The 26,600-nt window shown below is 48.9% G+C and overlaps 1 long non-coding RNA gene across 2 annotated transcripts in view; it reads left to right on the forward strand.

Moving 5' to 3' along the window:
- Nucleotides 1-301: 301 nt before the first annotated feature.
- Nucleotides 302-26,600, forward strand: part of LOC144300985 (uncharacterized) — a 28,091-nt gene continuing 1,792 nt past the window's right edge. Inside the window, exons 1-5 of one of the 2 annotated variants that reach the window (XR_013367733.1) lie at nucleotides 302-575; nucleotides 2,540-2,847; nucleotides 5,320-5,625; nucleotides 5,909-5,999; nucleotides 8,995-9,043. This is a non-coding gene — a long non-coding RNA (uncharacterized LOC144300985). Of the gene's footprint in view, nucleotides 576-2,539; nucleotides 2,848-5,319; nucleotides 5,626-5,908; nucleotides 6,000-8,994; nucleotides 15,007-26,600 lie in introns of those variants that run through there. The other variant, XR_013367732.1, reaches the window with a different exon arrangement.

The raw sequence follows: 26,600 nt of genomic DNA on the forward strand, positions 1-26,600 counted from the left end.
CCCACATCTTCTTCATGACTGTGTGGTCAAGGGTATTTATTACTCCTTCTCACAAAACAAAACGAAAATACTAAGTCTCAGGAAAGTTGACAACTTGCCTTCCTCTTCCTCATCCGATTTGCTGAGCCTTTACCTTCTCTGACAGCTTGGTACAAATCCATTCATTAGAAGTCAGCACCAGGCCCTCAGATGCTGAGAATCATGCCAGATTGAGCTAAGGTCTTGACGCAGGGCTCAGAGTTTTGCCACGATGTCACAAAGGAAAGTTCTCTCAAAGTTCTCTCGTTGTAGTTATGTTGGGCCTGACGGGGAATGGGAATTCAGCTGCTAAGCAGGGAGCAGCATAGAACAAGTGGTTTCGAATCTAAAGCAAGGCAGACCTTACTTTCATCCCCACCTGGCTAGTTCTGGGCTGCAGGGATTTCGGCGAGCGGTCTGCTTCCCTGTCACCTGGGTCTCCTTATCTGGATGATGGCCATAACAGTGCCCACCTCGTGGACAGCCATGGGGCTGAGATGAGGTCACGAGTGCGGAGTGCTCAGCATGGTACCTGGCCGGTCCCTGCTCAGTGAATGGTAGCTGATCAGTGTTGGGTGTGTGGATGGGGGGCAGGAGGGAGGTGACGGGGTCTATTAGTCCATACAGGCTGCCACAACTAAGATACCACAGACCAGGGGAGCTGAGACAGCAAATATTTGTGTCTCATGGTTTGGAAAGCTGGAAGTTTAAGATCAGGGTGTCAGCATGGCTGGGTTCTAGTGAGACCCTGCTCCTGGTTTATAGACAGTTGTTTCCCTGTTGTATCCTCCCATGGCAGAAAGAGAAATCTCTCTCATGTCATGCCTCTTATAAGGGCACTCATCCCATTCATGAGGGCTTCCCCCTAATGACCTGGTCACCCCTAAGAGGCCCCTCCTTCAGAGACCATCACCTTGGAGGTTAGGGCTTTGACATATGGACTTGAGCCGGGGGGCTGGGTGGGGGCTGGATACAAATACTCAGCCCATTACAGGAGGAGGTGCTTGGAGCCTGGATCTGGGTCAGTCCTAGTTGTTGCTGACCACCTGGGTGGCATGAGGAAGTCATCTCTTCTCTGGAGTGCTCAATGGTCCCTGTTTCCTCATCCGCAAGGTGAAGGGTTGCACTAGACAGATCCAGCTCCCAAGTGCTGTGATTTTGCTGTGTCCTTTTCTCACGTCCCTGAAAAACTCCTACAGATTAGACACAATTGAAAAAGAAGAGCATTCCCACAATCACTGTTCACAACTGACCTTTGCCGAGGCTGGTTCTCTCAGAAATGCCAGGCAGAAGGAAGTCATCCCCAGACATGAGTTTGCCCCAATTTTCTCCATAAATAGGAGGTCCTAAAGTAACTCTGGCCCTGGAGATTCCTCCTTGAAAGGTGTCAGCATTTTCTAAAACTCTGAAAGGGTTGTAATGATTGATCAGTAAACTGCATACCTGCATACCCCGAAGTATGCAGGATAGTGTGATTTGTACACTGACACTCTCCGGGGTGTATGTTGTTTTCCTGCAACACAGGATGTCTAGAAGGCTGCAAACTTAAGTGCAACTTGGCAAACATGTATTAAGCAACTACTGTGTGTCCCACCCCCTTAAAGGGGTTGATCAGGTTGTGCCCTCTGGGAACTTACCATCTAGGGCAGGAAACAGGGACCACAACTAGCTATAAAATCAAGTTGGGACAGGATGAGTGCCAGCATGGAGAAAGAGAGAAAGCAGCAGGTGACATCTGAGAAATTCGAGGTGAATTCTGAAGAGGGAGCTCTGGGGGCAGCTGTCTTGGAATTTCTCGTGGCCAGGGTGAGGAGAGGAGGATAGCATGGAAGCCAGGTCTTTAAGGTGGATGAGATTTCAACAAACATGGACTGGAGGCCATAGAGGCATTCCTGGGAGAGAGGACAACATGTATAGAAACCCAAACCCTTGCAGATGGAGGATGGGGTTGTCCCATCTGTGGTGCGTGGGAGCAAGAGTTTGCTGTAAAGGCAGATTGTGGGCCCACCATGAGAATCCTAACACGCAGCTAGGGAGCTGGGATATTCTTGCAGCAGTGGGGAGCCAGAGAAGGTGTTGGAGCAAGGCCATGGCAGGATTAGAGCCGTAGTTCATGAAGAGAAATCTGCCTTCAGAGTGAGGCTAGGTGGGAGCAGGGGCACCTAGGACCAGGCAGGAGGTTGTGGCTACCATTCAGGAGAGAGATTATGAGGATCTGAACAGGGAGATGGCTTGGGGATGGAAGGAGGGATTCAACTTGAGACTCATCAAGAAGCCAGAGCCACAGGACCTGCTAACTGGTTACACAGAGAAGTCAGGGAGAGGAAAGAGCTGAATGCGCTTGAGAGTGCAGCGTCTAGGAGGTCGATCATAAATTACTGAATTTCCACAATTCGCAGACACTATCAATCTTAAAATACACCATCAATTTTGTAACAGCCTTTTAGGTAAAAAAAAAAAAACGACATGAAATCACTGCAATAAATATACACTCTAATTGTCATTCTTATCTCAATTTCAGAAATATGAAGTATAAAAGCGTATCTACTTAGAAATGCCATCATTTAGAAGAACATAGAAGATAGAAGAAAACCTGGTTTGAGGCGGTGGTGGATGAAATTGCTGTTCAGAATAGCCTGTCCAGGGGAGGCTTGCTCCTCCCACTCCAGCTTGGCCATCCAGCTTGGTCCGGGACTTCCTTGGGCCTTAGGATGATGCGCGCACTTCCAAGCTTGTCCCTTGACTTCAGGTCTGGCCATCTTGCTTTGCTTGGGCCAAGGAGGTGGTAGCAGGCACGTCGCAAGCAGAGACTGGAAATGTAATTGTATGGTGAGCCTTGCCCTCTTATGCCATAAGAGAGCTTCTCCGGGGCAGCTGCTGCTCTTTCAGTTTAGGCCTCATGCTAGACAGACCAGGGCCCCACCTCTGGTGGGGTGCCAAGTCGGATGGGCCACTCAGCCTGAGGTAGAGCTCAAGTCCACCAGCTCACATATTACACAATGATTGGTCCAGAGCAGGATTATAATGAATCTTGGGTTTAGATGTGTTGGGTAGAGGCCCAATCATAATAATGGAAAACAAGACAGAGGGAACGATGATCTACCCGCCATATTCTGGGCCTGACCCATTCCAGACTCACAATAGTTCTGGAGTTTCAAACACAACGTTAACAAAAGTGACCGATACTACATTCCTACATATGTGCATATAGATCATAATTTGAGAACTTTAATGCAGCTGTGTTCTGCCCAAACATATACCTGTCCTAAAACTGGAGTGATTTGTGATGTTCCTATGTCCGATTCCACCTGGTTTCTATTTTGTCAACTGGATCACTGTCGCATCAGTATTTGATGTTCCACAGCCCCCATGAGTTAGACGGTGGGGCACACGCTCCAACAAGATTAACATTTCTCGAGGACTTTCTGAGTGCCAGGTGCCAGCCTGTGCTCTGGGGAGACAGGGACGATAATAGGACAAAGGAGGGCCCTGATCTCCTAGGGTTCGCACTCTGGTGGGGAAGCCAAACTAGTTGATGGGATAAACAAGATTTCAGACTTTGAAAAAATAATAAGCAGGATAATAATATGATTTTTTAAAAATGTATTTATTCATGAGAGACACAGAGGCAGAGACAGAGGCAGAGGACCCTGATGTGGGACTCGATCCCCAGAGCCAAAGGCAGATGCTCAACCACTGAGCCATCCAGGTGTCCCAAAATTTTTATTTATCTTTTTTAAAGTAGGCTCTATGCCCAACATGGGGCTTAAACTCATGACCCTGAGACCGAGAGTCATATTCTTTACCCATTGAGCCACTCGGGTGTCCCTATGATATGATGTTTTAATGGCCAACAGTAAAAATAATTCTCCTGTTTGATGGTTCTACTGTTCAGCCTCCCATACGATTTGACCTTAACTGTAGATTTAATTTCCAGATTGCCAAATTTAGAGATTAAGCCCAGTGAGCAGGGCAAACCTTTAGCAAAAGTGACATTTTTCTCCATCACCCTCTCATCAAAATGTCCTGGGCACCGACTCTGAGGCAGGCACTGGTGAGGCACATGTGGAAGGAATGTTACTGCATGCAATGCTCTCCAGTCTGCAAGATTATATCCAAGGAAGCAGAAGCTGATCAACCTGCCCAAAGACCCAAAGCTGGGATGGGCTGGATGGACGTGTGAATTCCAAGCACAGCAATTTTTTTTTTCACAGACCCCTGCTGCCTTCTCTGTGCCCGTGGCCTTACGCTCTCACTCCCAGCATGAGATGGACCTCAGGTTATTGAGACACCTCCTTGCCCGGGGGGTTGCCCCTCTCCCTCCCCAGCCTGCATTCCCAGTAGCCATGCTTGAAACATGCAGCAATGCCGACTGACTGGAAGTATTTGGACATGTTTTTGGTTCTGTTTATATTTTTAAAGATTTTATTTATTTATTTGACAGAGAGAGAGGGAGAGAGCACAAATAGGCAGAGTGCCAGGCAGAGGGAGAGGGAGAAGGAGGCTCTCCACCGAGCAGGAAGCCCAATGCCGGGCTGGATCCCAGGACCCTGGGACCAAAGAAGACACTTAGCGGACTGAGCCACCCAGGCAGCCCTGGACATGTTTTTCTAGCCACATGCATGATGAAATGAAGGAAGCAGATCTGGAGAAAGAGAAGCAAGAAGTTGCCTAACAGAGAGGAGCCGGTCCTATCCCTGGTTGCACTCACTCACCTGAGGCCTGGCTGCGTTTCCCTCTTTAGGCTCTGTGTATCCTTATATTAATTTCCCTTTTGTGCTTATGCTAGCTTGAAAACATATTCTCACCTGTCAATTTGACTGATTGACAGTTTGACTGATTCTTACTCTAGTGTGCATGACTAAAAAAACGCTTCCTATTTCTAGTGTGCGTTTATACACCAGGAAACAGTCGTGATGCTAAATGCTTCATGTACGTTATCTGACTTTAAGCCTATGCTCTTAAATTTATGCTACCCCACGTCCTGGTAGAGAATATCCTTAAGTAGGAAGCTGTAAGCTTGGGATGTCAGACCTGGGCAGTCAGCCTGGGTTTGGAGGGTTGGGGAGAATCTGAGCAGGTGCAACCAGCAAAGGCTCGTTGGCTGACCCAGCTGAGAGGCCTGAGGCAGTGCAGACACCTCATAAGTGTTTTCTCTCAGCAAATCCTGGTTGTACCATTAGGACATGGCCTCTACTCCCTTATGTTGTGCAGGTGTTTGTTTGGTTTAATATTTTATTTTTATTTTTATTTATTTTTATTTTATTTTTTAATATTTTATTTTTAATTTGTTTTAACTAGGCTCTACCCTAACATGGGGCTTGAACTCACAACCACAGGAGCAAGAGTCTCATGCTCCACTGATTGAGCCAGCCAGGTGCTCCAGCTGCACAGGTGTTTCATTCCACAAAGGGCACAGGCCAGCATGGCTACCCCAGGAAGCCGTGTGTTGGGTCCTTAGAGCTATCCAAGACCTTCTTGAGGTAGGAGAAGCTGTGGGATTTGGCTGGGCAGGCATGCTTCTGCTTCTTCCTGTAAGACCGTGAGGTCTGCACAGAGGCCATAGTGACGTGGACAACATCCGCCCCCTTCTTCCTGGGGACTAAGGTGAGACAGTGTGGGCGTGGGCATCCCTCGTGCCAGAGGAGTCCAGGACCCTTTGCACTTCACTCACTGCTTCCATTGTTCTGTCCAGACCATAGCTCTGCTGGGTGGAATGCCCTGTGTGGGAAGGAGGGGCCAGGGGAGGTGGCTCTGCAACCGGACTGTCTGGGTTTGAGTTCTATCCCTGCTGCTTACCAGCTGCGTGAATGAGGACAAAGTGCTTAACTGCTCTGTGCCTCAATTATCCACTTGTAAAATAGGGATAATATGAGTACCTTCTCCCTAGAGCTGCTGAGGGGATCAGATGAGAGAATGTGTGGAAGTGTCTCGTGGAAGTGTCCTGCATGCACTCCATAAACGCCAGCTGTTGGTGACAGGTGGGATGAGTGTTCCTATTTTGTCTGCTTCATAGATGATGGCCCTGAGGCATAGACGGGCGTGAGGCCTGCCAAGGTCACTCAGCCACACAGCCATCACCCCAGATCGGGGCCCCCAAAGCAGATCCTGAGGCAAGGATTTTCTTGATTATGACAGTGGTCCTAGGGGGACTGGGAAGGATGGGAAGAGCTGGGCAGGGAAGACAAGTCAGGTGCAACCTTAGGTCAAGTTCTGCAGTGGGTGGGCTTGTTCTGATCCCATTGGGGAGTTACAGCCCTGTGGGGAAGCCCCGATGAGTCAGTTATGCCTCCAAGTGCCCTAGTCAGAGGCAAAGGTGCTGCACCTGTCATGCTCCTGCTTCTCCCGAACAGTCTGGGTGAGGCCACCCTGGAGCAACACAAAGTCCCAGGCACCTACTTGCAGCAGCCTTATCATTCGGGCAAAGTGGCTCCAGTAGCCCCCACGGCAGTCTTCCAAAAAAGTCACAGGTGCTTGTCGTGGGAAGCAGTTCCGAGGTGGCATGGGCCAGATGTGTGTGCGCAGGATCTGGGGATCTGGCTGGAGCGCCAGCACCCACCTACTCAGTGGTGGAGACAGGACCCCAATCTGTAGCTTCTGGATTTAAGTTTCCTCTGCCCCAGGCCACTCCATCTCTTAAACCACCTAATCCAGCGAGCCGTGCACCAAGACAGCCTCCATCCTTCCGCATTTGCCCTTTTGGGGGCTACCCGCTGGCTTTCCCCCATTTTGGTAGCAATATTGAGACAATGGGGAAGCACTCCCGCTCCTGGACAAAACCAGGCCTCTCTCCTCAATCCGTGCCTTGTCTTTGCAAATTTGTGGCAACCATTTCAGTTGGAACGTATGACAATTAAATCGTTAAGAGTTCCGATGCCGGATTAATTACCCAGTAGAAAAGGGATCAATTGTGTAAATATATCATTTATGTAATGAGTCCTGGCTGTGATTTAGATGTCCAGATTGGTTTTTCTTCTAGCTTCTGTCCTGAAAACAAGTCTAGCCTTCGGGCCAGGGCCACACAAACAGCTTCTATTAGGTCCGAATCCAGAGCATTAAGTGGCCCAAATAGACAGGTGGGGGCAGGTGATACAGGGGGCCGAGAATGTGGGAAAATTGGAGCAATTTGCCAAAATGAGCCAAGTTCTTCCTATTATTCCTCGTGTCTCTGCAGAAAATTACTTGTCAGAAACAGGGAGTGGAAGTTCAACATCCCTTTCCACGGCACTTCGGGCGCGGCCCATTTCATACCCCTCCACCCCCTCCGCCAGCCACTGCAGTCCAATTGTGGCAGCCTTTCCTGGAAAAAGGGGCCAGCGGCGGGCTTCAGAAGGTGGCAGAGACCCCAAATCTTTAACATTCGTGGGATCATCAGAGCCGGCCAGCTCTGCTTGCCCAGCCTGTGGACCAGGGGGCAAATTCACTTCTGCGCTGCTTTTAGCCAATGCATCAGGTGGGCTCCTCCAGGGGGGAAGCTGCTTCAAATATTTTTAATCCATTGAACACTCTTTTTCGAACATTCACTTTGTGTTATTGTGTCCCTCCTTCCCTCTACAAGGGCCACCTCAGCCAAGTGCCCACCACCTCCGGGCCTCCCAGGGAGCCTCCCTCCTCCTCCTCCCTCCTCCTCCTCCTCCTCCTTCTCCTCCTGCTCCTCCTCCTTCTCCTCCTCCCTCCTCCTCCTCCCTCCTCCTCCTTCTCCTCCTTCTCCTTCTTCTGATTTATTTATTTATTCATGAGAGACACAGAGAGAGAGAGACATAGGCAGAGGGAGAAGCAGGCTCCATGCATGGAGCCCAATAGGGGACTTGATCCTAGGACCCCTGGATTACGCCAAAGACAGATGCTGAACCACTGAGCCACCCAGGCGCCCCAGGAGCCTCCCTGCTCTGAGATCCTCCCTGCTCTGCACCCAGCCTTTTCCTTTTCTCTGCGTGGGGAACTACCCTGCCCTGCAGTCATGAATCTGGTGGAAAGTGAGCTGGCTGGAGTTCTCTCCCCAGCTCTGATCCCAGGAAGTGGGGGCAGAGGGTACCCTGAACTGACCTTGCAAGGCTTTTGCCTCCCTGAGACTCAGTTTCCTGATTTGAATAACAAGACCACGACTTTGTGATTATAAGATCCTCCCAGCCCAGCTCCTTCTGGGTGGGATACATTCAAGATATCTATCCTAGGGGAAGAGGGGTAGAAGCACAGGCTTGATTTTGGAGGGTGAAACATGGAACATAAATGGTCCAGAAAGCCTTGGCCTTGGGGAAAATGAGATTGGAGGGGGCAATTATGCATCAAATGCCACGTATTTGTCACGATTTCATTGCTTAATTGATGTTTTATTGCTCCCACTGACACGTGTGATCGAAATGAAATTGCATCTACAGGAGGGGAAGTGAAATTTATTTCTGCTTGTATCTTAATGGGTGGAATAAAGCGTCAAGTAAACAATGAAGATGACATATATTTGATGTATGATCTGGAGAAGGAATATTACTCACTAAAATGTTATTTCACAATTTACAGTAATGGAGCACCTGGCAATAAGGAGAGGCACAGTTCACACATTTTCCATTATTTAAAAATAGCAAAAAAAGTACATTATTAAATAGTACCAGAAAATTTTACTTTTAATAGCATAGTGTAAGAATTGTACCAGTAGGTGTCCTGCTGAGTTACCCAGCTAATGAGTAACAGGTGCGGGACGGGGAAATGGGAGAAGTGATCTTGAAAAGGAGACGGACTAAGAACTCGGACTAAGAACTTGGGAAGCCACAATCATAATGGGAGCTGCTACTGAGCTGTGTGCCAGGCTCTGTGCTGAACCTAACCTTGATCCTAAACCTTGCAGTAACCTGCTTTACAGGCAAGGAAGCTGGAACTCAGACACTCTGCCTGAAGTTATACAGCAAATAGGCAGAAATTCAGGATTTGAACTCAGGTCAGCTTAACTCCAAGGGTCCTCTCTTTCCTTTGTGCCAGCAGATATGTAACAGAGACCTGCGGAGAACGTTTTGTGAAGACAGAGACAAAGGTGAGGGAGGAAGGAGTTTGGGTAAGATCCAAGGCCATTGGAGGAGAGTAAAGACGGAGGAAATAGTAGTCACAAGGAAGCACATGGAAAATTCTGGAAAAAAGGAGAACTAGCAGGGACGTATATATGAGCTATGTGCTTCTCATTAAGAGAAGCTAGGTTCAGAAGTTAGGTTATGGGGACGCCTATGTGGCTCAGCAGTTGAGCATCTGTGTTTGGCTCGGAGCGTGATCCTGGGGTTCCGGGTTGGAGTCCCACATCGGGCTTCCTGCATGGAGTCTGCTTCTTCCTCTGCCTGTGTCTCTGCCTCTCTCTCTCTCTCTCTCTCTCTCTCTCTCTCTCTCGCATGAATAGATGGATAAAGTCTTTAAAAAAAAGAAAAAGAGGAAGTTAGGTTATGATAACAAACATTACACTCTCAAACAAATGCAAAGGAAAACATCAACAAAATACCTTTTAATAAAGTAGCAAAGCTAAGAGGGAAGGATAATGCTTGATGCTGGTGAAGATGAAGAGAAATATTTTTTGCGGCACTACTGGGAATTTATATTCAGTGTAAGTTTTCCAGAAAAAAAAAAAAAGTTGGTGTGGGTTTCTATTTGTCCTGAAATCTAAGGACAAAGTGATTGTCAAATCAATTCAAATAAGTTTCTTTGAGCAAATAATAGTAGATTGGGAATTCACTTAGTGGTGAAGCTGATGGTTAAGAATAAATTAAACTGGGACACCTGGGTGGCTCAGTGGTTGAGCGTCTGCCTTTGGCCCAGGGCGTGATCCTGGAGTCCTGGGATCGAGCCCCACATCGGGCTCCCTGCATGGAGCCTGCTTCTCCCTCTGCCTGCGTCTCTGCCTCTCTCTGTGTCTCTTGTGAACAAATAAATAAATAAGTCTTAAAAAAAAAAAAGAATAAATTAAACTGGCGTGCCCTGCCAAGACCAGCCACCCCAATCAAATAGTGGATGAATCTACCCCCACAGATGCCATCTGGATATCAGAAATGGGTCAATATGTGTGCAGAGGATTTATTATTATTTTGGTAGCATGGCAGTTCCTAGCTAAGTGCACAACTGGATGTAGAATTTGGCTCATTTGTAAACCTGGTGATCTCTTTTTTGAGAAGTTAACAATGTGGATGAAGTTAGTTTTTTGTTTTTGTTTGGTTCTGTTTGGTTTTTGGCAGAGGGAAGAGCAAGAATCCTGTTTTGTTTCAATTATATTTAACTTGAAAGAACCATGAGAAAAGAATGGCCTGGTGTCTGCCCCCAGCTTCCCAGGTCGGTGAACTGGTTTGGAGTCCTGAAAGGGAGAGGGGCTTGGGACAGAAACTCAAGGAAGGTGCGATTTCCACGCAGCATTGAAGAGAGTCTGGGCCCAGGTATAGAACCAGAGGCCAGTTTCGTACCTGCTGACAGAGGTGACATCTGGCGCCTCCAGGTACAGGCTCATGGTGGGCCCAGTGGAAATGGCAGTGGGATCCAGCAGAGAGGAATTCTTTGGAAGGGTATGGGGCAATTCAAGAAGAGGTGGGAAGGCTGGAGACCTGGCTCAGAAAAAAGCGGGTGCCTGAGGAGTCTAGACAGTTGTGTGCACACAGCAGGCCAGAAGCACTTCCTAGTCAGAGCTTGTCTGCTGCAGGGGCTGCCAGCACGGGTCTCCCCTGACACGGGAGTCCCCCAGCACTGCCACCAGCTTCTGCTCCCAACAACCGCCAACTGTCCTGCCCCCCTCCCAAGACCAGAGTCCCAGCAGGAGCGCCTGATTGATTAAAGCCCAGGTTATGTGACACGCCCTTGCCACCAAGGATGGGAGGACAGGCTGCTTCTTCTCTGCAGTTTCCACGGCAGAAGTGAGCCTCCCAGATCCGTGCGACGGTCCAAGACCTTGTTCGGGTTCCCGTATTGGGCTGTCAAAGTGCAGCAAAAGCCTCCCACACGAGTTCGAGGTGGTGTGCAGAGAATTAAGGGAAATGAATGTGAAGCACTTAGCACAGCACCTGGAACACAGTATGAGCTCATTGATGTCTGTTGTTGTCGTGATTATATTTGTTATTTTAATAATTATTGCATGTGCTGCGGCCTAGACTTGGAGCATTGGTTGATCCTACCAGGAACTCTGACTGCTGCAGAGAGATGAAGGTCTCCTACGAAGAAGGAGGGGCAGGTGCTACTTAATGAGCTTCAAAAGTGGCAGCTTTTGCGTCGAACACATTCCACTCAAAAAAGGAATAATCAGTGATATCTAATTAAAAACCGATATTAGCAACCGTGTGCTCTGAGCGCCACAGAACTGGTATGTGGATTCTCTGGTTCCTCAGATCCTTCGCGAAGAAGAGCTATCTGGGGCAGAGGCTGAGGGCTGCCTCCCCCTAGCATCCTCACCCCTCTCCCTGAAAACAGTTTCTTTAGGAGGGCACTCTGCTGCCTGGAATGAAGGACTTCCTTGCAGCTGGGAGGACCATGCTGTTAGATTTTAGCCAACCAGGTCTAAGCAGAGGTGCTATAAACATCTCTGGGAAATCTGCCTCAGGATTCTACTCTGTGCAGCCCAAACGAACCCTCCCCGACAGCCTCAGCATCTTCATCTCTGCTTAAAGGATGCAGAAGCTGGGGCCCTGAGGGGTTAAGCAACATGTTCCCATGCCATGCGGTGAGTCCATAAAATTGTGGGGCCGAGGAGGTCAGGTCCTCACACCTCGAGAGCATGAGCTCTTCAATATGCCCTACCATCTTGCCTTGTTTAAACTATTATTGAGGTATAATTTGCATGCCATAAAAATGTAGCAATTTAAAGTGCACGGTTCAATGAGTTTTGTCAAATGCATACACCCGTGTAACCACCACCACATCAAGAGAGAGAGCATTTCTATTTCCCCAGATAGTTCCTAGCCACTTCTTTGCAATCACCCTCCCTCCCTGAGCCTCAGGCAACCACTGACCTGCTTTCTGCCAGTATAGATTAGTTTTATCCGTTCTAGGATTTCATATACGTAAATGGACTCATGTGTTATCTATTCCCTGGTGTCTGGCTTCTTTAGCCCAGCAGAATGTTTTCGGGCTTGATCCAAATTGTTGCTGGCATCAGTAGTTCACCTCTTTTTCCTGCTCACTAGTGTGTGGTGTATGGATGTACCACTATGTGTTTCCCTGTCCACCTGTTGAAACATATTTGCCTTGTTCCCAGTTTCGGGATGCTATGGACATTCTTGTGTGAGTCTTTGTGGGCTGATGTGTTCATTTTTGTTGAGTAAATGCTCAAGAGTGGAATTGCTTGGTCCCAGGGTAGGGTTATGTTTAATAAGGTAAGTTTATAGGAAACTGCCAGTTTTCATAGTATTCCACAGTATTTTGCCTTTTTAAAAACTGATTTTGAAAATTGAATTTGTTTAGGTAGGTGAGGTTCAACATCGGCCTCTCTAAGTGACCTGCTGTGGGACACATAGTCTTTTATATCCCCAAAGCCAGTTTGAATTTGCTATAGACCATTTGAAGCCTTAGCCCTCAGTGTGATGGTATTAGAGGATGGGCCTTTGGGAGGTGATTAGGTTTAGATGAGGTCGTGAGGGTGGAGCCCCCCATGATGGGATTGGCACCTTTGTAGAGAGGAAGAGACCAGAGATCTGTCTCTCTGCCATGTGACAACACAGCGAGGAGCCAGGAAGAGGGCTCTCACCAGAACCCGACCACGCTGACACCTTGGTCTGAGACTTCCAGCCCCCAGAACGGTAAGAAATAAATTTTGCTCTTAAACCACCAGTGGATGATATTCTGTTATATAGCAGTCCAGGCTGACTAAGACAAAAATCCTTGTGCAGCCTCTAAACGTGACCTTGAACAAGCTATTCAACCTTGATGAGAATTAGCTTCTTTAGCTATAAGATGGTACATCACAATAATAATAATATCCACCTCATCTGGTTGTTGTTAGGATTCAGTGAGACACTGTGGAAATGCTTGGCACATCATGGTTGCTTGTTATCTTGACATTGGCTTTACGGTGGGAATTCTACTGGAGAATAAGGCATCTTTTGTGCTCTATAGTTGGAGAGCAATCCATCATCACGTTTTATAAGTCATAGAAATAAGTCCTTTCAAATGGATTTGCTTCAACAGTTCATATTAGAATTGTTGACACTTCTTGGAGTCATCATGGCCTGGATGGCTGTGTGTAACTCAGCAGGTGGGAAGGCTGTTGACAACATTAATTGTTTCATAAATAGTGTCAGGTTGGGATTTTTTTCCCCTTTGGCTTAAGCCAAGTTACTGAAAAACCAATACTGTGCCATATGTTTATACTTTTCTTGGCACATAAACCAGATATTTTACGGACAGGGATGGGTAATAAAAGGCAAGTATTCACTCAAGTCACATGTTTGATTCTCCATCAAAGAAAAACAGCCATAACCATTCCAATTCCCCTGAAATTTTATCAGAATTAGTTGTAAATCTCAGACACTGGAGTCAGCAAGTAAAGTAGGAACAGCCACAGAACTAAGGAAACCTTCGAGGGAGGTGACATGTCAAGTGAAATTCTGAACACGTGCCCCATTTCCTCATTGGCTTTCAGGACAGCAAGTCAGTGGGGTGAAATCCATTTGGCACTGGTAAAGATAACCAAAGAAGTGTCATCATTTGCCATAAGGGTAAATCTGGTAACACACTGGAAATTTTAGGGGTTGAGTGGTTATGAGTAGATGACCCCAATGAGGGCTGGCTGGCCTCCCCACGGACCTGTGGTCATTTGTCATCATAGGCAAATGTATGTACAACCTCAGTTCATTCCCTGGTGGCCAATGAGGGAGATGGGTCCCGGCTGAGTGTGTGCCGGGAGGGGAGAGGGGAGATCCAGGATGGACCCCGCACCTCCCTCCAAAGCCTTGTTTCTGTGCCCCTCTCTGAGTGTGGCTGAGTGCTACCCCAGGATTTCAAATTCTGTCTTCTTCATACCACTGGTCCATAAATGCCTACCAATCACTTCATGCTGGAGGAAAACCCCAAATCTTCTAGGGGCAGGCTAGCGGACCTCTCTGTGTGGGGTGATGTGCTTTGGAGCTGCAAGAGCCCTCATGTTTCACCAGGTGCTTCCCACGGCAATGAGCCTCCATTGTCTAAAGGCAGACCCAGAACCACAGCAGGTGAGGCTGGAGAGGAGGTGCCCCCCCGACCCCCTGGGGAAGCTGGGGCTGGGGCTGGGGCTTCAAACAGACCCACCATTTTACCAGTGAGAAAACATGCTCACAGCTTCACATTTTTGACTCTTGTAAGCAGAATATGATGCTGTTGCACACGTCTAATTTTTTCTGGAAGACATACTGGGAATTGTTGACAGGGATTCCCTTAGTGGGAAGGACTGGGGGAACAACTGGCTTTTGCTTTTTATTATTATTATTATTATTATTATTATTATTATTATTATTATTTATTCATGAGAGACACAGAGAGAGGCAGAGACACAGGCAGAGGGAGAAGCAGTCTCCCTATGAGGAGCCCAATGCGGGATTCGATTCCAGGACTCCAGGATCAAGCCCTGGGGCTGAAGGCAGGCGCTCAACCACTGAGCCACCCAGGCGTCCCTTGCTTTTTCTTTATAACCTTTCACTTCAGTTGTAGTGGAGCATCATCATTGCATTAATGGGCACGAGAGATTGGTTGCTGGGTTTGGAACCTAGTGCTGCTAGAACCCTTCTCACTTGAGTAACCTGGACCATGACTCCCAGTCCCTGAGCCTCTCTGTCCTCATCCATAAGCCGGGAGAATGCCAGGTTTCCCTTGCACAATTTCTGAATGCTGAAAACCACGTGAGTGCTTTATAAATATTAGCTACTTCTCTCTCCTACTTGAACTTTCTGAGTATACCTACCCCCTTGATTTTATAAAGGTCAATATGTATTATCTATGCCATAAGATTATTGAATTTTCTTCTTTGTAATGGTCTCAGTTTATAAAATCCTAGTAAACATTTAACAGAATAGAACATGATGCTTGTGCAAGAGATCCCCATGGGGGGGGGGAGGGGGAAGGGTCAGGGGAGGAGGAGGACAAACATCTATGCTTCCTGGGGTCACACATTCCAATTCTAGTGGGTGTGCTGCCAAAGAGAGCACCAGGGTCACAACGATGGGGACCGAACAGGAGGGTGCTGGGCACCCAGGCTCCCCGAGCAGTGCTGTCTCGCCACTCCCTTCTGGCTCGGCCTCTGCTAATCTCATTGGCTGCTCTGGAGGTGAGCTGGCTGCATGAAATATCTCTGGGGGTCATTAGTCTGGAAAGGATTCATTCTAGAAGTAATCAGACCTTCTGCCCCTTCCCCCTGCCTCTGACAAAACTGCTGAAACTTTTTTTTCTTTAACTTACATTTTAATTAAGAAAGTAGCCCCTTGGTGAAAATCACAAAATTCTTGTACTTAAGAATCAATAAAATGTGCACAGGCTAAAATGAGATTAATAATGGCCAAACTATCTATTTTGGGTATAATTATTTATTCATCAAAGAAAACCAGCTGCTTAAAACCCTAGTCCATCATGAATGCATAAGACACTTCCACTTCAATTCTGTTGTTAAAATTCCCTTCTATTGCCCCGTCTGGTGTTAAATATAAAAAGCAGGAAGGCTCATTCTCTACCTGCATACATTTTAAATAAGAATTTCAACATTATCTTGTCCATTTAAAATAATTGTATGAAAATGTGAAGAAATATGATCTTGTAAAATCTGCAGTCTGACGCACCCAGGGAGTGAGCGAGAAAGAGCAAAGCTGCTATTATTTAAAATTCATGGAGACTGTGGCAAGATTGATCGCAAGAAGCTGCTTCCCAGGACTGTCCTGGAGGGCTCAGCCAAGGCTCCAGACCCTACAGGCCCGGAGGACATTCGCTGCCTCGGCCTGCACAGAGTCAGGAGCTGGGCAAGCAGCAGATTCCTCTGGCTCCTTGCACTCCATGAATCCCCATCAGGCCCACGTTGGGGGAGGAGGAAAGAGCCAATGTCTTTGGGGCTGGGGTTAGGCTGAGTCTCCCAAGTCATGTCCCTTAGGCAGGGGTAGGAAGGAGGCTGGGGTGTGGAGTAGGGGCCTCAGGCCCAGCTGAGGACAGGAAGGGAGATGGTGTTAATGGAGTTTGAATAGTTTACCATCCAGTGGCTGTTATCACTCTCCGAGAAAAAGTAGCAGGAATCACAGTATTACGGGTGTGTATCCCTCCCACTGGCCTCCCCAGCATAGGGGTCTTGCACTGAGCCAGCAACTCTGGGTTCAATTCCACTCTTTTCTTTCTATGTGACTGTCTTTGTGTCTCATTGCTGCTGTTAAGAAGGATCACAAATTCTGGAGCACCTGGGGAGCTCAGTTGGTTAAGCATCTGCCTTTGGCTCAGGTCCTGGGATCCAGCCCTGTGCAGTGGGGAGTCTGCTTCTCCCCCTCCCTCTGCTCGTCTCTCCTCTTGTTGCTTGTGCTCTCGCTCTCTCTTTAATAAATACATAAAGTCTTTTTTTTTTTCTTAAAAAGGTATCACAAATTCAGTGGATTAAATTCAGTGGCTTAAAATTTCATCATCAGAAAAAAAAAAAAAAAAAAAAAAAAACTTCATCATCAGGCGCCTGGGTGGCTCAGTGATTGAGCATCTGCCTTTGGCTCAGGGCATGATCCCAGGGTCCAGGATCGAGTCTCGCATCGGGCTCCTTGTGGGAGGCCCGCTTCACCCTCTGCCTGTGTCTCTGCCTCTCTCTCTCTCTGCGTCTCTCATGAATGAATACTTAAAATCTTTACAAAACAAAACAAAACAAAAAACTTCATCATCTTAGAGTTTTGTAGGTCAGAAGTCCAAGATGGATCTCACCAGGTTAAAATCAAGGTGTCTTCAGGGCTGAATTTCTTCCAGAAGCTCTCAGAGATCAGTTTCCTCGCCTTATCCAGCTCCTGAGGGGCCGCCCACTTTCCTGGGCTCTCGGTCCCTCCCTCCTTCTTCAAAGTCGGCAATGAAGGGGTGAGTCCCTCTCATCTGGAGTCATCCTGACTCACCTGCTTCCCTCTCTTCCGTGTCAGGACCTGCGTCACCACAAGCGTGAGCCAGAATCCTCTCTGCACCTCACAACCCGTAACTTCATTACATCTGCAAAGTCTGTTTTACCACAAAAGTAACGTATTTGCATTTTGGGGGGCTTAGGGTGTGGACATCTTTGAGGGCCATGAGTCTGCCCACCTGAGGACCTCAACAAGTCACTTGACCTTTCTGGGCCTGTTTCTTTCTCCTAAAGTGGACCTGTGCCCAGTACTTTCTGGTGCTTTGGGGACGATTTTGTTTTGTTTTGTTTTGTTTTAAGATTTTATTTATTTATTCATGAGAGACACAGAGAGAGAGGGGGAAGGGCAGAGACACAGGCAGAGGGAGAAGCAGGCTCCATGCAGGGAGCCCGATGCAGGACTCGATCCCGGGACTCCAGGATCACGCCCTGGACTGAAGGCAGATGCTCAACCGCTGAGCCACCCAGGGAACTGGGGATGGCTTTAAGGAAATACAACAATAAGCATGTTTTGGAATCTGTTAAATTCCTTACAGAGAGAAGACATTTTTTGGTGCGTGCGAAAAAAACTGGGTTAAAAAGTCTCTGGGAGGGACATACACAGTGGGGTTCTGCTTAATCGAATTTAACATTTGTTTCCTCTCTAAAACCAGTCAGTGTCTGCAGGTAGCTCAGTTTCTGCTCGATCTAAGATTTCAGTTTGGGGGCAAACTTTGAATTCCAGGGACCCGATGCGTGTATCCGCAGCCAGGACAAATTCACATGCACCCTCTGCTTGTCGGCTCCCGGACGGAGCCCAGGCCAGAGATGGCCCAAGTACAGGTAGAAACAGGTGACACCAAGGCTCGTGTGGTGACTGGCAAAGCCAACCCGTGCCCTTACCCCCGGGAAGAAGAGGCCTGTGGTGCACAGGCCAGCTCTGTCATTTGTGGTCCTGGGCACGTCATTCCTGGGCTGCACCTTCATTTCCTGATGATGGGGGAGGGTAGTCGTCCGTCCTCATGGTCACCCCTCATGAGCATCTTCAAGACCATGTTTGGCAGATAAGCCACTAGGGGTTAAGTTGCAACAAGTGCCTGGTTGGTTTGGGTGCAGCTGGTGACTTGATAACCCTCAAAGTCCCGTCATCACCGAAGGTTCAGGAATCTGGATGGAGAACTTGACCTTAATGCATTTGCTGATTCGGGGTTTCTCAAGTGCGCCCACAGATAATCCATTGTAGTTTTGGAGACGGGTGAGAATTTGTTAAAATACAGATTCCTTGGCCCCCCCTTCAATGTCTGGGTGGGGCGCCCAGGAACCTGCATTTGAACAATAAGCTCCCCAGTGATTCTGCTGTGATGCCAGAGCTCTGAGAACCAGAGTTTGAACACTGGCTCCACGGCGTGAAGATGGGCCTCAGCTCCACGTGAAGCCTTCAGCCTTCTCCCCAGGCCGCCGCAAGCCTGGCACTCTGGGCTCTGCACTAAGCACGGACTTTCACAACCCTGCCCAGCCTCCCTCTCTCCAAGACCACGTGTCCCCGAGTCCTACCAGGAAAGAAACCCCTCTGCGAAAAAGAGCTCTTGGGATAAGGAGCTTCCAGGTGGGAGCAGAAACGAGAAGGCCCAGGAACTGCCCAGCCAGCCCCACTTCCACGGTTTGTCCCCGCAGGTGAGCGGCCACCCAACTCCAATGCACCCACGGCCGCCCAAGAGCTCCTCGTCCCCTCCCCGTTTTTCCCTTTAAACTCTGTCATTTGTACAGCCTATTAACCTTTAACTTTATGACTACCCAAAGATGAAATACTGGCAGCATTTAAGGCTGAGAATACTCCAGCCCTACCTTCTTAGTTTGCAACAGGGGTGAAGCACTTTCCCTTAAATCAGTCATTTTTAATATCAGTCACAGAGACGCTACCCACGGAGAGTATTTTTGGCTCCACACAGCCAGCTGATTCATAATAAATGTGCCAGTGCTGGTTCTTACCTCCACACCGCCCCCAGGAGCAGAAGTTCTTCCCATTAGCTCCAGGGATAAAATGCTTTATGTATTAATAACACCACCACTTAGGGAACACCTACCACGGGCTATGTCACATGCATGATGTCAAATCTTCATAAAGACCCTGCTGGAAAATGTGCCTTTCCTCCCATCTTCGGAGGAGGAAACCAAAGCTTAGACAGGTTAAGTAGTTTGAGGGCATGTGGCTACTGAGTGAGTGGGCGGAGATTGGCTCCTCCGTCTGTATGAGTGCCAATTGGAAGAGAAGCCAAAATAATCTCTGCATCTTTGCCAGCCCAGTCATACTAGAACTCTGAGTGACAGTTGCCATCTCAGATTGCTGCAAGAGTGTCCCAGGAAGAAGCCAGCATTAGTGAGAAGATGCCCCCTTGGAGCAGATCAGTAGGCGGGTGCCTAGAAAGCCTTAGATCCAAGTGAACTTGAGATCCAGCCCTGACACTTGCCCTAGGATGACTAATCATCCTGGTTGGCCTGGGATTGCCTTGGTTGCAGCACCGAAAGTCCCAAGTGAACAGGGACAGTTGGTCACCCTCCTCACAGCAACGTGGTGCTGCTGAGCTTTAGGCTCCTGGCTGTGACCACCCTCCTGGGGTATCACAGATTCACATATCACTTCTGTTGTATGGCCCTGATTGGCATATAAGCTCCAGCAAGTAGGAATTTTTGTCTGTTGTACCTCTGGCACATGAGCAGACTCTCAGTAACATTTTATCGAATGAATGAATGAATGAGCGAATGAATCAGGGACCCAGGCTGATGGGTTCTCCATTATCATTGAAGAACAGCACCAGATGGCCAACAAATGCAAGCTGAGCTGTGGATGGGCAGCTAAGGGCTGCCCCACCCAGGAAGATTACTGTGATTGGGGCCACTAGTTGCTACTTCTAGAACCTGCTCTCCATCAGTGCCACCTGGTGGGCTGGACTTTTTGTGGCATTTCCCTCTCACAGAACCCAAATCTTTGAGGCTGGATCTGGGCCGTGGCCCCCTCTAAGATCTAAGCACAGTGCCTCCGAGCGCTGGCACTGGGGGTGTGGCCGATCAGGCCTTTTCTATTTGAAGTTACGTGAGGAGGGGTCCCTGGCATGAACTCCAGGATGTCCGTGTCAGAACTCAGCTCTGGCCCCCCACGTACCATTCTGACCACAACCCCAATGCCTGGGCTCAGCAGCAGGCAGCAGCGACGGCCCAGTTCAACAGAACTCAAAGCAGATGAGGGACAGAGACAATGAGACATGACAATGATTTAATTCATGTACTAGGCCCCGCTGTGAAGTTCCTAACTTTTAGGGATCCCTGGGTGGCGCAGCGGTTTGGCGCCTGCCTTTGGCCCAGGGCGTGATCCTGGAGACCCGGGATCGAATCCCACATCAGGCTCCCGGTGCATGGAGCCTGCTTCTCCCTCTGCCTATGTCTCTGCCTCTCTCTCTGTCTCTCTGTGACTATCATAAATAAATAAAAATTAAAAAAAAAAAAATGAAGTTCCTAACTTTTTAACATTTATGTAAAAGTTTTCCTCTTATTTTGGTCCAATTTTATGGTTAGTATAAGGCCAGTCTGAAAGATAATATATTGTGACTGTTATATTATTTATTTTCAAGCCAACTTATTGATTATTGCGTGCTGAAAATGACAAATGGTGTCTGCACGAGGCGCGGTCAGCAGGTTCTATTAAAGAAATGATAGTATTGCTCATGGATTGTTAAAAGGTTCAGTTTAGGTTCTTTATAGGTTTATATCCATCACTATTTAATGACCAAATGATGAAAAATATGAGCCACGGGGACAATTTTTTTCTGTTAGAGTTATATGTTTAAGCAGTTAGCAAAATAAGATACTCCATTTTGGTGGGGCAGTGGGGTGGCGGCAAGGGGAGCTCAGTAAGATTTTATTTCTCCAGATTTAATAAATTGTAATAATTAAGGTTGCAGATGTATCCCCAGCAGGAGAATGCTGCAAACAGAGAGTGCTGGCAGGCCCAGAGATGAGCCACGAGAACGCCACCAGGTTCCCGCTGGTGAGGAGCCCTCTGGGTTCAACTCTGGGTTGCAACCATCTGCTTTTCGTGGTGCTGGTGTTGGGGTTCTGGGGCTCATGCCAAGGTGGACGTCTGTCTCCCCTTATGGCTAGAAAGGGCATGGTGGGAAGAGGAGGAGGCCACCAGGCAGAGAAGGGACAGCAGGCTATGCACGTAAGGTTGACCGTCTGCAAAGTCAGAGGACCTTCAAAGCCACCTGAAGAGAAGGGCCAGGACTGGACACTCTTCCAGGGGCTCCGGAAGCCATTGAGGTGACTGGGCATCTGAGGGCCCAGGGGCTCGGCCTTAGCACTTTATATACTGAGCCAAGGAGAGTCTGCTGGTGGCCTGGTGACCCCCAAAGCCTGCTGTTGTCTCAGGTAAGGCTCTGGCATGGACAGTGTTGGGGCAAGCCTGCTGGAAACACCTGTGGGAAGGAGTAGAGAGGCCACCCCTCCCCTGGGGGTTCCAACAGAACTACTCTCGGGAGGCAGGTGGCCAGCAGAGGAGGACTGACACCGCCAGCCTCAGCCATCAGGTCTCTGCAGGGCAGCCTCTGTGGCTGGGTCCTCCCTCCCCCCGTGCCAGATGGGGCTCCAATGAGGGTGGCTCAGCTTGGGTCCCACACAGTGCCCCCTTTAGGAGGGGCTCTGGAGACCCGCCACTGGGCCCTCTCTCCTCCAGGGACCCTGAGACTGGCTGCAGAAGCCAGGGCTCCTTACAAGTGGAGTGTCTGGGCGGGGGCGAGTAGCGGGGTGGGGGGTGGGGGGTGGTCACAAGATTTGAAGACGTTTACCAAGTATGACAGAAGCTGAGAGGTGTTGACCAAAACTTGACTCCCCTCTTTCCCAGCCAAACTACATTTCCCAGACTCCCTTGCAGCTATCTGAGGCCGTATCACCCCCTGATATCTGTGAATCCCAGGCCTGGCCCATGATGCTCTCCCACCTTCCATCCTCTGTGTTCTCTTTTCCCACCGACTGATGCTCATGCCCGGGGTGAGGTCAGAAGCCAAATACTAAAGTGGGGGGCAGCTCAGTGGAGGTGGCGGGAAAACAGAGCATGAGAGTCACCCCGCCACTTGCACTGCCTCAAACTATTTATTTATTTATTTATTTATTTATTTATTTATTTATTTATTTTTAAAGACCTTATTCATTTATTCATGAGAGACACAGAGAGAGGCAGAGGCATAGACAGAGGGAGAAGCAGACTCCCTATGGGGAGCCCGATGTGGGACTCGATCCCAGGACCCCGAGATCACGTCCTGAGCCGAAGGCAGACACTCAACCACTGAGCCAACCAGGTGCCCCTGCCTCCCTCAAACTATTTACATAAATATGTAATCCACGGATTTGGAACGCCGCTGCCTGAGGACGTGGTCTCCAAGGCGCAGGGCCTGTTGCGGGTTCCACGCCTGGGACTCCAGCAGGTACTCTGATCATGCCATTTTCTCCCTGATTTAAACGGAATGATTTTCCTTAAGGACAGAATGACTCCTTGGAAAGCATTTGGGCATGAGAGGGGGTCCGGAAGGGGAACCGGACCAAGTCTGCCCCTTGTCAGCTCTGGTCCCCCTAGGTGCTCACATTTCTGAGCCTCAGATTCCTGAGCAGTAAAGGGGGTGTCCAGATTCCTACCTCGCAGGACGGCAGCGAGAATTAACCAGAACGTGAAATATGAAAGCAGATGTGCCCAGCAAACATGTTTCCCTCTGTCCAGAGTGTAAATGAGTGTAAACAGAACAGGCTGGCTTCCTTGTTCACATTTTCGAGGACACCTACTCCAAAACAGGTGTCCCCGTGGAGCATGAAGAGTCTTCATCAGCCAGTCATTTATTTATTCCTGAGAGACTCACAGAGGCAGAGACACAGGCAGAGGGAGAAGCAGGCTCCCTGCGGGGACCCCGATGCGGGACTCGATCCCGGATCCTGGGAATCGCACCCTGAGCTAAAGGCAGACGCTCAACCGCTGAGCCCCCCAGGCTTCCCTTCATCAGCCAGTCAGACTCTGGAATGAAACTCTGCTGTTTTCTCACAGGCATCTCAAAAATGGCAAACTCCAGGGATGCCCTCCTCGGCCCTTTCCCTCTGGGGTGCATCTCCTAGAGCTGCCATAACAATGTACCATGACCTGGGGGGCTTCAAACCTCAGACATTTGTTCTGTCCCGGTTTGGGAGGTCAGAAGTCAGAGACTGCGGCAGGGTGGTTCCTTCTAGAACGTGTTCTTTGCCTCTCTTCCAGGCTCATCTGCGTGCTGGTGTCCTCGGTCTTCCTTGGCTTGCACCTGTGTTTTTTCCTACCTCTCTTCTTCTCAAGGACACCTGTCTTTGGATTTAGGGTCCTCCTAATCCAATAGGACCTCATTTTAACCAAGTACCTCTCCAAAGATCCTATTTCTTTTGTTGTTGTTGTTGTTGTTTTTTTTTAAGATTTTATTTATTCATTCATGAGAGACAGAGAGAGAGAGGCAGAAAGACAGGCAGAGGGAGAAACAGGCTCCATGCAGGGAGCCCGACGTGGGACTCAATCCCGGGTCTCCAGGATCAGGCCCTGGGCTGAAGGCAGCGCTAAACCGCTGAGCCACCGGGGCTGCCCCAAAGATCCTATTTCCAAGTAAGGTCCCATTCTGAGGCTCCAGTGGACATGAATTTGGGGGCAATACTATTGAACCCCCTGTGCCAATCATTGGCAGTAGAGGAAGGAATCAAAATGTGGGACATGGAGATGCAGAGGTGCACGTCCTGGGTGGGTAGACAGATTTTGCCAGTTGCAGTTTTTTCCAGACCCATATTAACAATGACCGCCCCAAGACACAGTCTCTTTGTCCCCTAGAATGAATACATTCTTCCTTAAGGATACGCTGACCACTCCCCTCTCCCTTAGACGTGGCCATCCAGGAAGGAGACTGAACCAGAAAGCTCCATTCTTTCTCTTTGTTCCCAAGCCCCCTGCCCCTCCCACAACCACTCACCTGACATTTTAAACACAGTAGGTGCCATCAGAGCGCTCTTTGGGATGGTTCTGTCGCCAGGAGCTGCTCAGACCAGGACACATGGCAATTCTCAGAAGGGACAAGAACATGACTGTCCTCATGACGGCCAGGAACCAGGGAACAGAGGCCCTCTGCATTTGGGGGGACTCATGGCCCCTCATGTCCACGACGACAGGCCCAGCCATAGACGTGGGTCTTCTTTGCTCTCTCCACATCCTGGGTGCCTGTCTTTTTTGTACATTAGAGGGAAAGAAATCCTATATTACCTCTAGGCTCTGAGGAGGCTGACACTGTGTCCCAATTCCAGATGCTGGGGACAGAGTTTGGGATTGGCCCAACCCTGCCCTTAGGGAGGCGCCCTCTGGGTCAGACATTCACCGGATGTCCTGGCAGCGGTGCCCACCTGCTAAGTGTGTCAAATGGTGCAAACACAGAGAGATCTCACCCTTGAAACAGATGGGCAGTTCTCCTGGAGGGGAATGAGGCAGGCAGGCACCCTTAGGAAGCCTCTATGGCGACCTTAAAACAATCCCTTCACCTCACAGAGAGACCCAGGGAGAGTAACCAAACCTCACAGGTGCCATCCTGCTGCTCTTGACTTTTTCTACCAAAACTCCGTGGGTCACAGCTGTGCTCAGGACAGTCAGTTCCAGGGGTGCCTGGGTGGCTCAGACAGTTGGGCATCCAGCTCTCGGTTTCTGCTCAGGTCTTAATCTCAAGGTCATGAGATCGAGCCCCAAGTTGGGCTCTGTACTTAGGGTGGAGTCTGCTTGGGATTCTCTCTCCCTTCTCCCTGTCTGTCCCCCTGCCACTCCCCCTGCTTGTGCTCTTTCTCTCTCTTTCTCTCAAATAAACAAATAAAATCTTTTTTTTTTTCTAAAGAACAGTCAGTTCTAACCTTTAGTCACTTACCTGAAGCAAGTCCTCAAGTCAATGGTCCACATGAGAATGGTAGCTTTATGTGTATGTGTTTGCAGGTATTTACTGGGACACAAAGTCAGTGGAGACCCCACAGCTATCCCCTTAGGGGCACCAGGGTTGACAGGCCAGCCCTGCTGGGATCTCTGGCCTTCATCATCCCCTGGGGCTGTCCCCACTGATTCCATTAGCCCACCGATTGGGCTACCACATTTCCACTCAGTATTGCGGGTAGCTAGACATCAGAAGTGGATTGTAGGTGGCATCTATAATTCACCATTCTGCTTAGGTCATTAGCTGCCATTTCCTAGTGGCTGTTCATTAATTAGAACATTGTGTCTCAAAAAAAAAAAAAAAAAAAAAGAACATTGTGTCTCTAGGGTTTCTTCCTTCAGTGTACATTATCCTTAATAATGTCCCTAATAACTGGCAGATTCTTAGCATAGGTCCAGCCCAGGTCCTGAGTTGTATACTTGGGCTCTTCCACTTACTGTGTGACCTTGGGCAAGTCCATGGACCTATCTGAGCCTCCGTTTTTATAGTTGTGAAGTGGGATGGGGTGAACTCAGGTGACATCTAGGGTCTGTTCTAGTTCTAACATTTTTTTTTAAGATTTTAATTCATTCATTTCACGGAGAGAGAGAGAAAGCACAAGAAGGGGGAGCAGGAAAGGGAGAAGCAGTCTCCCCACGCAGCAGGGAGCCTGATGCAGGACCTGATCCCAGGACCCCAGGATCATGGCCTGAGCCAAAGGCAGAGTCTAACCGACTGAGCCACCCAGACACCCCTAGTTTTAACATTCTAACATTGTAGTCTGTATAGATATTCATGCTTGGAGCTTCTTGGAAATATTAACTAGCCATGGTGACTTGACTTGAGAGAAGATACTGTCGGGCTGCTGGGAAGGGCTGTCGCTCTCTGTTGTCGTGTGGAACAGCAGCAGAGTTGGTAGAAACAGGGCCTGTCCCTTGGTATCAACACCAGAGATCCTGATTCTGCAGATTTGAGATGGGGTCTGTGATTCTTCGGAAATATTTTTTTTTTTTTTTTTTTTAATTTTTATTTATTTATGATAGTCACACACAGAGAGAGAGAGAGAGAGAGAGAGAGAGAGGCAGAGACAAAGGCAGAGGGAGAAGCAGGCTCCATGCACCGGGAGCCTGACGTGGGATTCGATCCCGGGTCTCCAGGATCGCGCCCTGGGCCAAAGGCAGGCGCCAAACCGTTGCGCCACCCAGGGATCCCTCTTCGGAAATATTAATTACCAGTTGGGATCATGCCCTGAGAGACATGTCCCCTGAACATTCCAGCCAGTGGGGACTTGGAGGCATGGTGAAAACTCAAGTCCCCAAAGTGATGCTCGAGACAAGGGGATTCTCACACTTCCCCCAACTGGGCCCTGGTCAGAGCGGGGAGCCAGTACCAGCCCCTGCCCAGCAGGTTTGCAGTAAAGCCCAGGACTGCTCTCCATGGCCAGGCATTCTGTCTCCTGGTAACTTCACCCTCAGTCAAATGAATTAAAATCACAGGGCACACAGACACTTCTCACGTGTCCTCCACTAAGAGCTGAGGTCTCCATCTTCCCTCTCCTTCTGCCTGGCTGCCTTTCT

The sequence above is a fragment of the Canis aureus genome, chromosome 29 (assembly GCF_053574225.1).
Source record: "Canis aureus isolate CA01 chromosome 29, VMU_Caureus_v.1.0, whole genome shotgun sequence".
Classification (NCBI taxonomy): Eukaryota; Metazoa; Chordata; class Mammalia; order Carnivora; family Canidae; genus Canis; species Canis aureus.